This window comes from Homarus americanus, unplaced genomic scaffold (genome assembly GCF_018991925.1).
Source record: "Homarus americanus isolate GMGI-L3 unplaced genomic scaffold, GMGI_Hamer_2.0 scaffold16712, whole genome shotgun sequence".
Lineage (NCBI taxonomy): Eukaryota > Metazoa > Arthropoda > Malacostraca > Decapoda > Nephropidae > Homarus > Homarus americanus.
The window spans coordinates 1,780,508-1,791,219 of NW_024757794.1; positions in this window are offsets into that span (position 1 = coordinate 1,780,508).

The following is a 10,712-nucleotide window of genomic DNA, read 5'->3' on the forward strand; positions in this document are numbered from 1 at the left end:
CCCAACCCCTGCACCCAACTCCCATATTACACTGAAATCCTTATCTAAAAGCAAAATACTGGACGATTTCCGTATAAAAATCCCATTTACTGCTAAATTAATGTATTCATATGTCCTTCAGGCAGTCATTCTTTAACTGAAAAGAACATAATATATATACTGTCATTAAATTAATGTCAATTTCCACAAAGTTATTCGAACACTTCCTAACCAAAACATAGTTCTCTTGCTACCACAAAAAGATCAGGAGATACAACACTGTAGGGAGCGTGGCAATTAACATCTAATGTTAAGGGTTTTGTCTGCTTTATTTCCATTATGTCAGTATATTTTCTTACCAGCATATTGATATTCCTTTACTTTTATTACGGTGAAAATTGGACATTATTCCATAGGTCATCAACTTCGGGAAAAGCTTAATAATAGAAATTTAATTATGAAATTACACATACAGTAGACATAGTATGCTTGTATTAAAATGGTCGATGGAGATAAAAATTTAGATGAGCTGTCGGACTGCATCCGTGAAACCCAAAATTCATGTAGTTCGCATTAAATTCGTCTCTCGTAATGATCTTCAAGAGTAAAGTGCTTCCCCGTCTGGAGTACTGTCACCCCGTCTGGTCCCCGAGATATGCTAGGGACTGTCAGTTGATCGGAAAATGTCCAAATGAGGGCCACCAGACTGGTGCCTGTGTCGTGCGACAAGCATTCCTGGGTAAATGCTTAGTTTTGGGTATTAAATTTAATTATAAAGTTAGTAAAATTCATACGACTTTGGCGGTTCTCCAGTTCGCTTAAGTGTTTATTGTTTACTTCTTCACGCGGTGCACACATGAGCAGCCTCCACCATCGGTTAAGTAGGGTAAGATTTTGTAATGTTAGGTTAGGGCAGATTAGGTCAGGAGTCCTTGGGTTTGATTGGTTCATTTTTTGTGTTCTTACCCCACAATTTCCATCGACTTCAAAACACTGCCCACTTTGTGCTTTCATTGTCTTTGGTAATATGTTTCATATCATCCTTATACTGTAGTCAGTTTGCCCAAGATATTGTGGAGGTATGAGATATTAGTTCACACTCAGGATGGGATGGAGAAAGGAAACTCACAATGTGCTCACTGTATACATATTGTATCGGATGTACAATGCAGCTTGTTGCTGGGTAGGTAGCATGGTAATAAGCGTTGAGTAGAGAGAGCTGGGTGGTGAGGGTGCCCAGAGGAGGGACACACGGCTTGAGGGACGCCAAGGTTGCTGGCGCGGAGGAGATGGTGTTGCTTGAAGGTGGCACTGGGTAGAAAAGAGGGTGGTCACAGCGGTGTCAGGTCTTATAAGGCGGGGGTAGGCGTGGGTAGATAGTTGACCCCCGCTCCGTGGGCGGCGCTGGAGGCGTAGGCTGGGGAATTCGAGAAGGTTCGGTGCTTGTAGGGGAGGAATCCACTACAATACTCCCCTTCCCCTCCGGGTGCGGCTGGAGGTTGGCAGAGCTGCGTGCAACATGTGAGGCAGAACGGGCGGTGCATGCCACATGTGGGACATAACAGCGAGGGCGTGGATGAGCCGGCCGCTAGGGGGGCAACTCTGTCTAGCTACATGAGATCTGTGGGAGAAAAGATGGAGAAGGAGGGTTGTGGGGGTGATGAATGTTGTGCTTCACTCGCGACAGGTATAGAGTCCTCAGATGCGCCTGCTGGGGTGTGTGGGCCTGGGTCAGGAGCATGGGGCTACGTTAGGAAGAGTGTCCATGACAGCAGCAGGGTGCATGACAGCAGCAGGGTCCACGACAGCAGCAGGGTGCAGGACAGCAGCAGTGGGTACCTGGGGGAGAAAAGAGGGGTGTGTGGGTCCGCGTCAGGAGCAGGGGGTACTGCTGGGCCGGGGGCGGCGTCTGAGGCAGGACGGGTGTGTTGGGGTCGGTAGGACGTGCTTGGCCAGGAAGAGGAGCGGCTGTCTGCTAAGAGTAGCAGAGCTGCTCTAGGGTGTCTAACCTGCGGTGTAGAGAGAGTAGTTGTAGAGCCGATGAGAGCTGCCCCTGTGTGGATAAGCAAGACTTCCATGTTGCTTGAAGACTGGGAGAGTGATCAGTTTCTCCACCATCCTGTGTGAGTGCAAACCTCCGGGGGTCACCATTTGTGGAGGTATGAGATATTGGTTCACACTCAGGATGGGTTGGAGAAAGGAAACTCACAATGTGCTCACTGTATACATATTGTATCGGATGTACAATGCAGCTTGTTGCTGGGTAGGTAGCATAGTAATAAGCGTTGAGTAGAGAGAGCTGGGTGGTGAGGGTGCCCAGAGGAGGGACACACGGCTCGAGGGACGCCAAGGTTGCTGGCGGGAGCGGCAGCCGCCAGGCTGGCGCGGAGGAGATGGTGTTGCTTGAAGGTGGCACTGGGTAGAAAAGAGGGTGGTCACAGCGGTGTCAGGTCTTATAAGGCGTGGGTAGATAGTTGACCCCCGCTCCGTGGGCGGCGCTGGAGGCGTAGGCTGGGGAATTCGAGAAGGTTCGGTGCTTGTAGGGGAGGAATCCACTACAATATAATGGGAAATTCATTCAAAACCTTCCGTTACCGTATTTATTAATATTTTCTGCTCTCACAAACCAACCACAAATCAATCATACATCTTAGATGTCGATAATGAACATCAGTAATTGCTGAGCTCGGAAGGTTTATCACACCGGAAGATTTGTCGCATGACACCTGCACTACGGTACCCCAGCTACCCTGAGAGATTAGAGCGCCTCAAATTGCCCAGCTTATGCTACAAACAGGCAAGGGCAGACCTAGTTGAGATGTTTCAGCATCTCAAAGGGCACTACTCAGTCGAGTGCCCTTACCTGGAGCTGGCAGACGCTCGCCCCACAAGGGATCACAGCTCAAGGTTGAAGAAGCCGCAAGTCCAGAAAACTGTGGGGTAACTTTTTCGGATTGGGAGTTGTGAACTCTTGGAACAATCTACCAGAGAGTGTTGTGACGGCACCGAGTGTGAGCTCTTTCAAAACCAGACTTGACAAGCATTGGAGCAGGTTCCGATACATCCAGGAGCCAGTGCATGCCCAGTACTTGCCAACAGTGCGTAACAGAGACGTGACCGATCGCCCTCTTTTGTGGTAAAGAGGATAAAAGTTAAAAAGTGTTTATACTATAATACTTTAATATTAACACAGCCCACAAAAAGTTCATTTTTTTCCATCAGTCTGTTACCTATTTATCTTTCGTAAAGAAGTCACGAAAAATCGATATTTAACTCCCAGTTTGTAGAAACTCAACACATGTATTGTCAAGTCATAATTCCGATCTGACCTATCAGCATCATTACACGTTCAGTTAAGCTTACAGTACACACACACACACACACACACACACACACACACACACACACACACACATACATACAGATTTACACGCATCCAGACACAGACATACACAGAACCTCCTTGGCTAAAAAAAAAAAAGAGATAAACTTTTTTAAATTTATAGTCCTGGCAACAGAAGAGTTGACGAGGTCCATGTTGAGAAAATAGTTGTGCCAGTCTGCGACAACGTTATACCGTGATGTAATACTATCTTTGAAATACAAGATAAGGCGTTAGAGGGAGAGTTATGATATCATTCACGGCGACTTTTAACACATGAGATCCCGAATTTGTTTATTTCAGTGATGTAGGCCCGTATGTCAAGGAGAAGGTAGTCCATGTGGATGAATAATTCGGCAAATAACGTCATGTAGCTAAAAGATACACACACACACACACACACACACACACACATATATATATATATATATATATATATATATATATATATATATATATATATATATATATATATAATTATTATTAATATTACACACACTCCTAAATGAAAATATAAATTCATAAATGGTAATACACGCACATACACACACACACACACACACCTAAGTGAAATATAAATTCATAAATGGTAATAACATTCTCAAACTAGAGAATTTTTTAAACTATTATAAAGAGATGCTATACCGGTGTAATATAGTGGGTGCTGACAGAGAAGTCACCAGAAGGAAACATTATCATTTCCGCTCTGGCCTGATAATGTGAGTTTATGTACAGTGAGGGCAGATAAAGATTGTTTAAAAAACAAAATCGGATCACCTGAAAATTAGACACCCCAGCCTATATCATCTGAGATTACCTATACTAACGCCTAATTCCTGGGGATTATGTGTACTTAGGTTAGGTTAGCCTTAGGTTTAGTCCAATTAGGTTAGGTCAGCACTAAGTTGGGCTAGATTAGGTAAGCTTTCAGTTGTGACTGAGTTTGAGAAACTATGTTGACAATGATGGGCTGTGCTTATTCACCTTGTTAGTCGAAGCACCTAAAACAACAACAGATTTAAATGAACCTCGGCAGTTAAGAATACCTAATATACAATAATCATAAAGTAAATGTTTAATGTCTTGTGACAGTTCGTCTCTATTGTACCCTTAGTAGAGTTACAGCCACAAGTACTGAACTAGCACTTCCTTAAGTAGCCCCGAGGAATCATTGGACGGTGGCACCACTACAGATGATGATCATGATGATCAAGTTTGATTCACATCGGGTCAGATAATTATTCTCTACATCTGTTATTATTAAAAGATATGCTCGATAGTGTTGCGTAAACAGTTAGTGATGACCTTCAACGTTTCGCCCCGAGTAGGCAAATTACCAGAATAGTTGAACACAGCATATATAACAGCATTATTCAAAAGGGAAAATAGGAAAAAACAAAGCAATTATGAATTTCTGATTCTCACCTGCTTCTTGACCAACACTGGAGCGGGTTCAGGTACATTCAGGAGCCAGTGCATGCCCAGTACTTGCCAACAGTGCGTAACAGAGACGTGACCGATCACCCAAGCGGCTAACGAGCCGATCAGTGGTGAAGAGGATAAAAACAAAAAACAAGATTAGGAGGTCCGTAATTAGGGATCGTTTCCTGAGTCAGATAAAGCCACATGGTCATTGACAAAAAATACGGTTTTATGAGCGGTAGATCGAGGTGAAAATACGTAAATATAAATATTAATGAAATATATAGTGAATATGAAACAATAAATGTTTTTAGCAGGAAATAAATGTATTAAAAAAAGTGCAGCAGTTCAGTGGATAGAGCGCTTCCTCTTGTCTCAAAGGTTACTGGTTCGATTCCATGGCACCCAAATCACCCAGCTGAAAACAGGTACCAAACTTTACGGTTGGGGAAGTGAAGGCTGTTGATACCGGAAACTCTGCCCCGTTGTGTGCTGAAAACTCGGTGTAGTACTATTCCGGGTCGTCAGACCTATGAGACCCACTTTCACTTTGTGCATCAAATGTGTGTGTGTGTGTGTGTGTATGTGTGTATGTGTGTGTAAAAGGGTAAAGCTGATAACAAATTCATTCGTTAGCCTTTTCCACTCAGGTGGAGATAATAGAATGCATAGCTATTAGCGCATATAATTAAACTGCTAACTTGGTGCCTTATTAATTAAGAGAAACAGTTCAATGCACTTTAACGTATCTAGTTTTGGGGAAAATTTGAATTGCGTGAATGTTTTGTTTGGCCGTGATCACTGACTGTTTTGTTTGTCCGTGATCACTGAATGTTTTCTTTGTCCGTGATCACTGAATGTTTTTTTTGGCCGTGATCACTGACTGTTTTCTTTGTCCGTGATCACTGAATGCTTTCTTTGTCCGTGATCACTGAATGTTTTCTTTGGCCGTGATCACTGAATGTTTTCTTTGTCCGTGATCACTGAATGTTTTTTTTGGCCGTGATCACTGACTGTTTTCTTTGGCCGTGATCACTGAATGTTTTCTTTGGCTGTGATCACTGAACGCTTATCTTGTTCTCATAATGTATGGCATATCTCTATACATTGAAATTCAAGTAAATAAACATACATATTTAGTATCAAATGTTTTTTATCATATTTTTTTTCATATCTTCATAGACTCGATACATGAACAGCCGAACTTTAAGATGTTCTTCTTTTTAATTAGTTTATTTATATTTTAAAATTTGGGAGTGCAAATTACAGTGATCGTGGGTGGAAACACCGATTCTTGCCCGCTCAACAAAGTTAGCACCGTTGGGTGTGGTTAGTACTTGGAGTTGAATAGGTGACTTTACTGGAAATAAACATCCCATGGCCTTGTCAGCTGTCCTTGGTTCAATTGATAAAATATCAATTATCATTGCACTGAAACTACCACCTAGAAAAAATTTAGTCCTCGTATTTTTTTGCTGAATCCCTCGTCTGTTATTTTACATTATTCTGCTGCTTTAGCCGGACCGGTATCTTCTCTTATTGGTCTAAATTGGGTATTGTAGTTTGAGTTCGATTGTGAGTCATATACTGTAACTAACTTTATCAACGGTGAGAAAGATAGAATTTCCTTTGAATTCTTATTACTGGAGCTAGTGTAAATTGTAATTCTATGGGATGCAAAGAAGCTTATTTATAAGAATAAGGTTCATAATTATTATTTTTTTGGAATTGGTTGTTGTGTTCAGATATATATGTACTGTAGGTTAACAGCTCTTTTTCTAACTAGCTCAATTTTCCCAGTGTTGGTTAATGAATAATGATTTGTCCTCTGCAACCATCTCTTGATTATGCAGGCTTTGTAAGTATTATTCTTCGTAAATATTATTTAAGTGTTCCTCTGTTTTAACAAACCTTTAAATAGGGTTTAATCAGCTTGGCTCTGATTTTTTTTTACTGTCAATAAGGCGTGATTTAAATTTACATTTCCCGCCATGGCTGACTATGGTGACGTCATGCGCGATTCTTCGTTTCCACCTTCGTGACTACTCTGTGCGTCGGCCATATCTTCCTCTCTTGTGAGTTATTTTACGCTGTAGACCATTTACCTGGTTACCCTCGTATCTTATATTCCTTCGTAGACATGTAATACATAGGATACAATAAGACATATTCGAAATAAAGGCCCAGTGAGAGGCAAATTTGGCTTTTAGTTATACAGTCGCCGTTAGTCTTGTGTTTCGTCAGCGGTGAACAAATGAAGGTCAAATAATCGATTCTCTTTTATTATCTCTGTAGTTTTGTTTTCATTCTCAGCTGACCGATTGTGCTTTTCTCAATCCTCAATAATGATGGCATTTGGGGATGGGTGCCAACCACTAGAGGCTGTTATTAAGGTGAACGGCGCAGTAACCAACAAAAATGGCGGAGGTAAACACATGGATCCCCCCCATAATGCAAGAGATTATTACCACCACCTGAACTGTCTATTACTATCATTCCTGGTGGTCTGGCAGCTTGGAATACAGTGCTCTATCATATGTGTTATTTTGCCTTACTAACCTTAATAACTGGTCTATTTGTTATGTCGCCTGGGTGTTTTATTGGGTTCGTCTGATGAGTAAAAGTAATTTTACCTAGAAGTTTAAAAGGTAGTTTTATTTTTTATTGTATTCCCAACTTGGTAAACTGGTGATAAATTGAGCTCCGACGTGTATACTGTATATTGGGTAAACACTAATGAATAGGAAAGGAATTGTTTTACTTCTTGGCCAGCAGTCACAATTGAAGGCTGTCATACAGTACAGTACATGCAAGTCTTGTCTGGGAGTTTATACCCCATGGCTAGTGTAACTTTCTATCCCTTTAAAAGAGAAAGGCATTGCTTCATGGACACCAACAACTCTTAAACCCAGATGCCATGAGATTTAGCCCAATAGCAATAACTTTGGAAGAGTCTTTGATGAGGTAAATTTTGCATTTCATTCTTAATTCAACATGAAAAGATATTAAGAATTGGGGTGCTGATGTATACAGTATATCATTAAAAACGTTTTCAAAATGAGGTCAAATAAGAATGAGCCAAGGTGGATGACCAGAAACTTAAACATGACATAGGAATAAAGAAAGGAATATATAAGAAATTAAAGGGAGGGGAGGAGCAGCACAGAAATAGGTATAATGAACTATCTAGGAATGTTAAGAAAAATGTAAGGAAAGCAAAGAGAGACTATGAAATAAAAATAGCAAGAGAATCCAAGGCAAATCCCAAGGGATTTTTCCAGGTATATAGGCCAAAGGTCAAGGACAAAGTTGGGCCTTTAAAGTCAGGGAGGGGAGAATTGATAAATGGTAGTGAAGAAATAAGGAAAGCATTGAACAGCTACTTCTTATCAGTTTCACAGAAGAAATTTGCCATGAAATTCCAGAGGTGGAACTGATATTTAAGGAAAAGGAAGAAGAGAAATTAAGAATATCACTATCAGAAAAGAGGATGTTCTAAAGAAAGATAAATAGACTAAAGAAAACAAAATCCCAGGGCGGATGAAATTTTCCTTGAGTCTTGAAAGAGTGTAGGGACAGATTAGCGGACCCTCGTAAACTTATTTACAAAATCATTAGACACTGGAGTTGTGCCAGACTTGTGGAAACAGGCAAATGTAGTACCCATATTCAAAAAGGAGACAGAGCATCAGCGTCAAATTACCCGGCCGATCAGTTTGGCGTCAGTGGGAAATTTCTTGAATCAATTATAGCAGATAGCATCCGATGGCATCTAGAAAAGCAAATTAATCTACGACTCTCAACATGGGTTTACAAAGGAAAATCTTGTCTAACAAATCTGCTAACATTTTTTAGGAAAGTCTTGGTAGTAGATAATGACGAAAATACGATGTTATTTACTTAGACTTTAGCAAAGCATTTGACAGAGTACTGCATCAGAGGCTTCTGAGAAAAATTAAGGCTCATGGTATCGAGGGGAAAGTTTTAAATTGGATAAAATCATGGCTCACGATAGAGAGCGCAGAGGGTCAGCGTAGATGGTGTTAAATCTGAGTGGGGCGTGCTAACCAGTGGGGTTCCCAGGGGTCAGTACTAGGCCTCTTGTTCATAATCTACATAAACGATCTAGATACTGGGATCAGCAGTGACATAAGCAAGTTTGCGGATGACACCAAAATAGAGGCGACAAATTAATTCAGGGCAGGATGCAAATGCATTACAGGAGGATCTAAATAAACTGCAGGGGTGGTCTGAAAAATGGCAAGAAATTCAACACCAGCAAGTGCAGCATACTTAAAATTGGAAGAACAAATACTTATAATGTATACAGCCTTAACAACATCAACCTAGAAGTCGACTTGTGAAAGAGACCTAGGGGTACTTGTAAGCCGGACCTAAGGCCTAAAACAGTGCGTTAATGTTCGAAATAAGGCAAACAGAGTATTGGGTTTATATCTAGAAGTGTAAGTAACAAGAGTGCAGAGGTCTTATTGCAACTATATCTTGCGCTAGTTGACGCACCTCGATTATCTGGTTCAGTTCTGGTGCCCCTATTATAGAATGGATATAAATTCACTAGAGTCGGTGCAGCGAAAAATGAAAATGATTCGGGACTTAGAAACCTACCATATCAGGATAGGTTAAAGAAACTTAACTTGCATTCCCTAGAAAGACGAAGAGTCTGGGAGATATGATAGAAGTATTTAAGTGGGTGAAAGGAATCAATAAAGGGGATATAGATAAAGTTCTTATAATATCCGAGCAGGATAGGACTGAACAACGGTTCAAGTTGGATAAGTTTAGGTTTAGGAGGAGATAGGAAGAAACTGGTTCACAAATAGGGTGGTGGACGAGTGGAACAAGCTTAGCAACTTTGTAGTAAGTGCGGGAACTCTGGAAAGTTTCAAAAGGAGGCTAGATAGATTCATGGATGATAGAGAGTGGTAGTAACTCTCGACAGGAGCTGCCATGCACAGGCCAACCGGCCCTTTGCAGACTCCTTATTTTCTTATGTTCTTATGTTCTTAAGTGCTTAGCTGTACAGCTTAAGTCAAGAGGAAGAAAAAACATTTATATATTTATAATTTCTACCACATCAGTGTACGAGCCATGTTGGTGGACAGTCTTCTTTCTTTATTATGACCATTGTATAATCTTAGTCACGGAGGAAACCTATGATGTTTGTTAGGGTAACACTGGATAACCTTCTTACATTTGACCTGGGCTGTAGTTTGAACCATGGATACTGTACAAGTACCACCATATGTATTTTACACTAAATAGGGAAGATTCCCAAATAATGATGCTAGGTACTGGATAAAAAAACGTGAAATTACACCATGACACTTCAATAAAGTTGGTTTCATTGGTACCAGATACCAAAATAAGAACTTTCTGTTTAATATGGTGGGGGATCTGGAGATCGGAGCCTCTCAGAAAGGAAGTTAGGTAAGGTTAGGTATATTTCTTTTGTTGGTTAGACCAGGTTCTATTTGGTTCTGTGTATATTGTCATCATTTTTATTACTACGTATCATCGAAAGAACATCTGTGTAAAAAATGAACGAAATCAAACACTGCTTTCTGGGTTTTAACCATCTGCTCCAGGATTAATTTTTTTTTAATTCAAACTACCGTATTGTAGTCAGTATATAGAGACTTCATGCAGATAAACATAATACTATAAAAACTATAAATGAATAACATCACAATAACCAAAGTACAGTAATCTTACTTAACCTAATTTAGGTAGCAATATCATACAGTAAAAGGCCTTGAATTGATTAGTGCCAACAAATTTAACCTGATGATTAAACACCCTAGTGCTGCATGTAGGGGTCACAAAAAGTGGCAGAAGATATTTTCCAATCCCCGCATATGAGCCACTTTTTGAGGTAGCCACATATGGCCTTCTGCCAGCAGTGTCAACT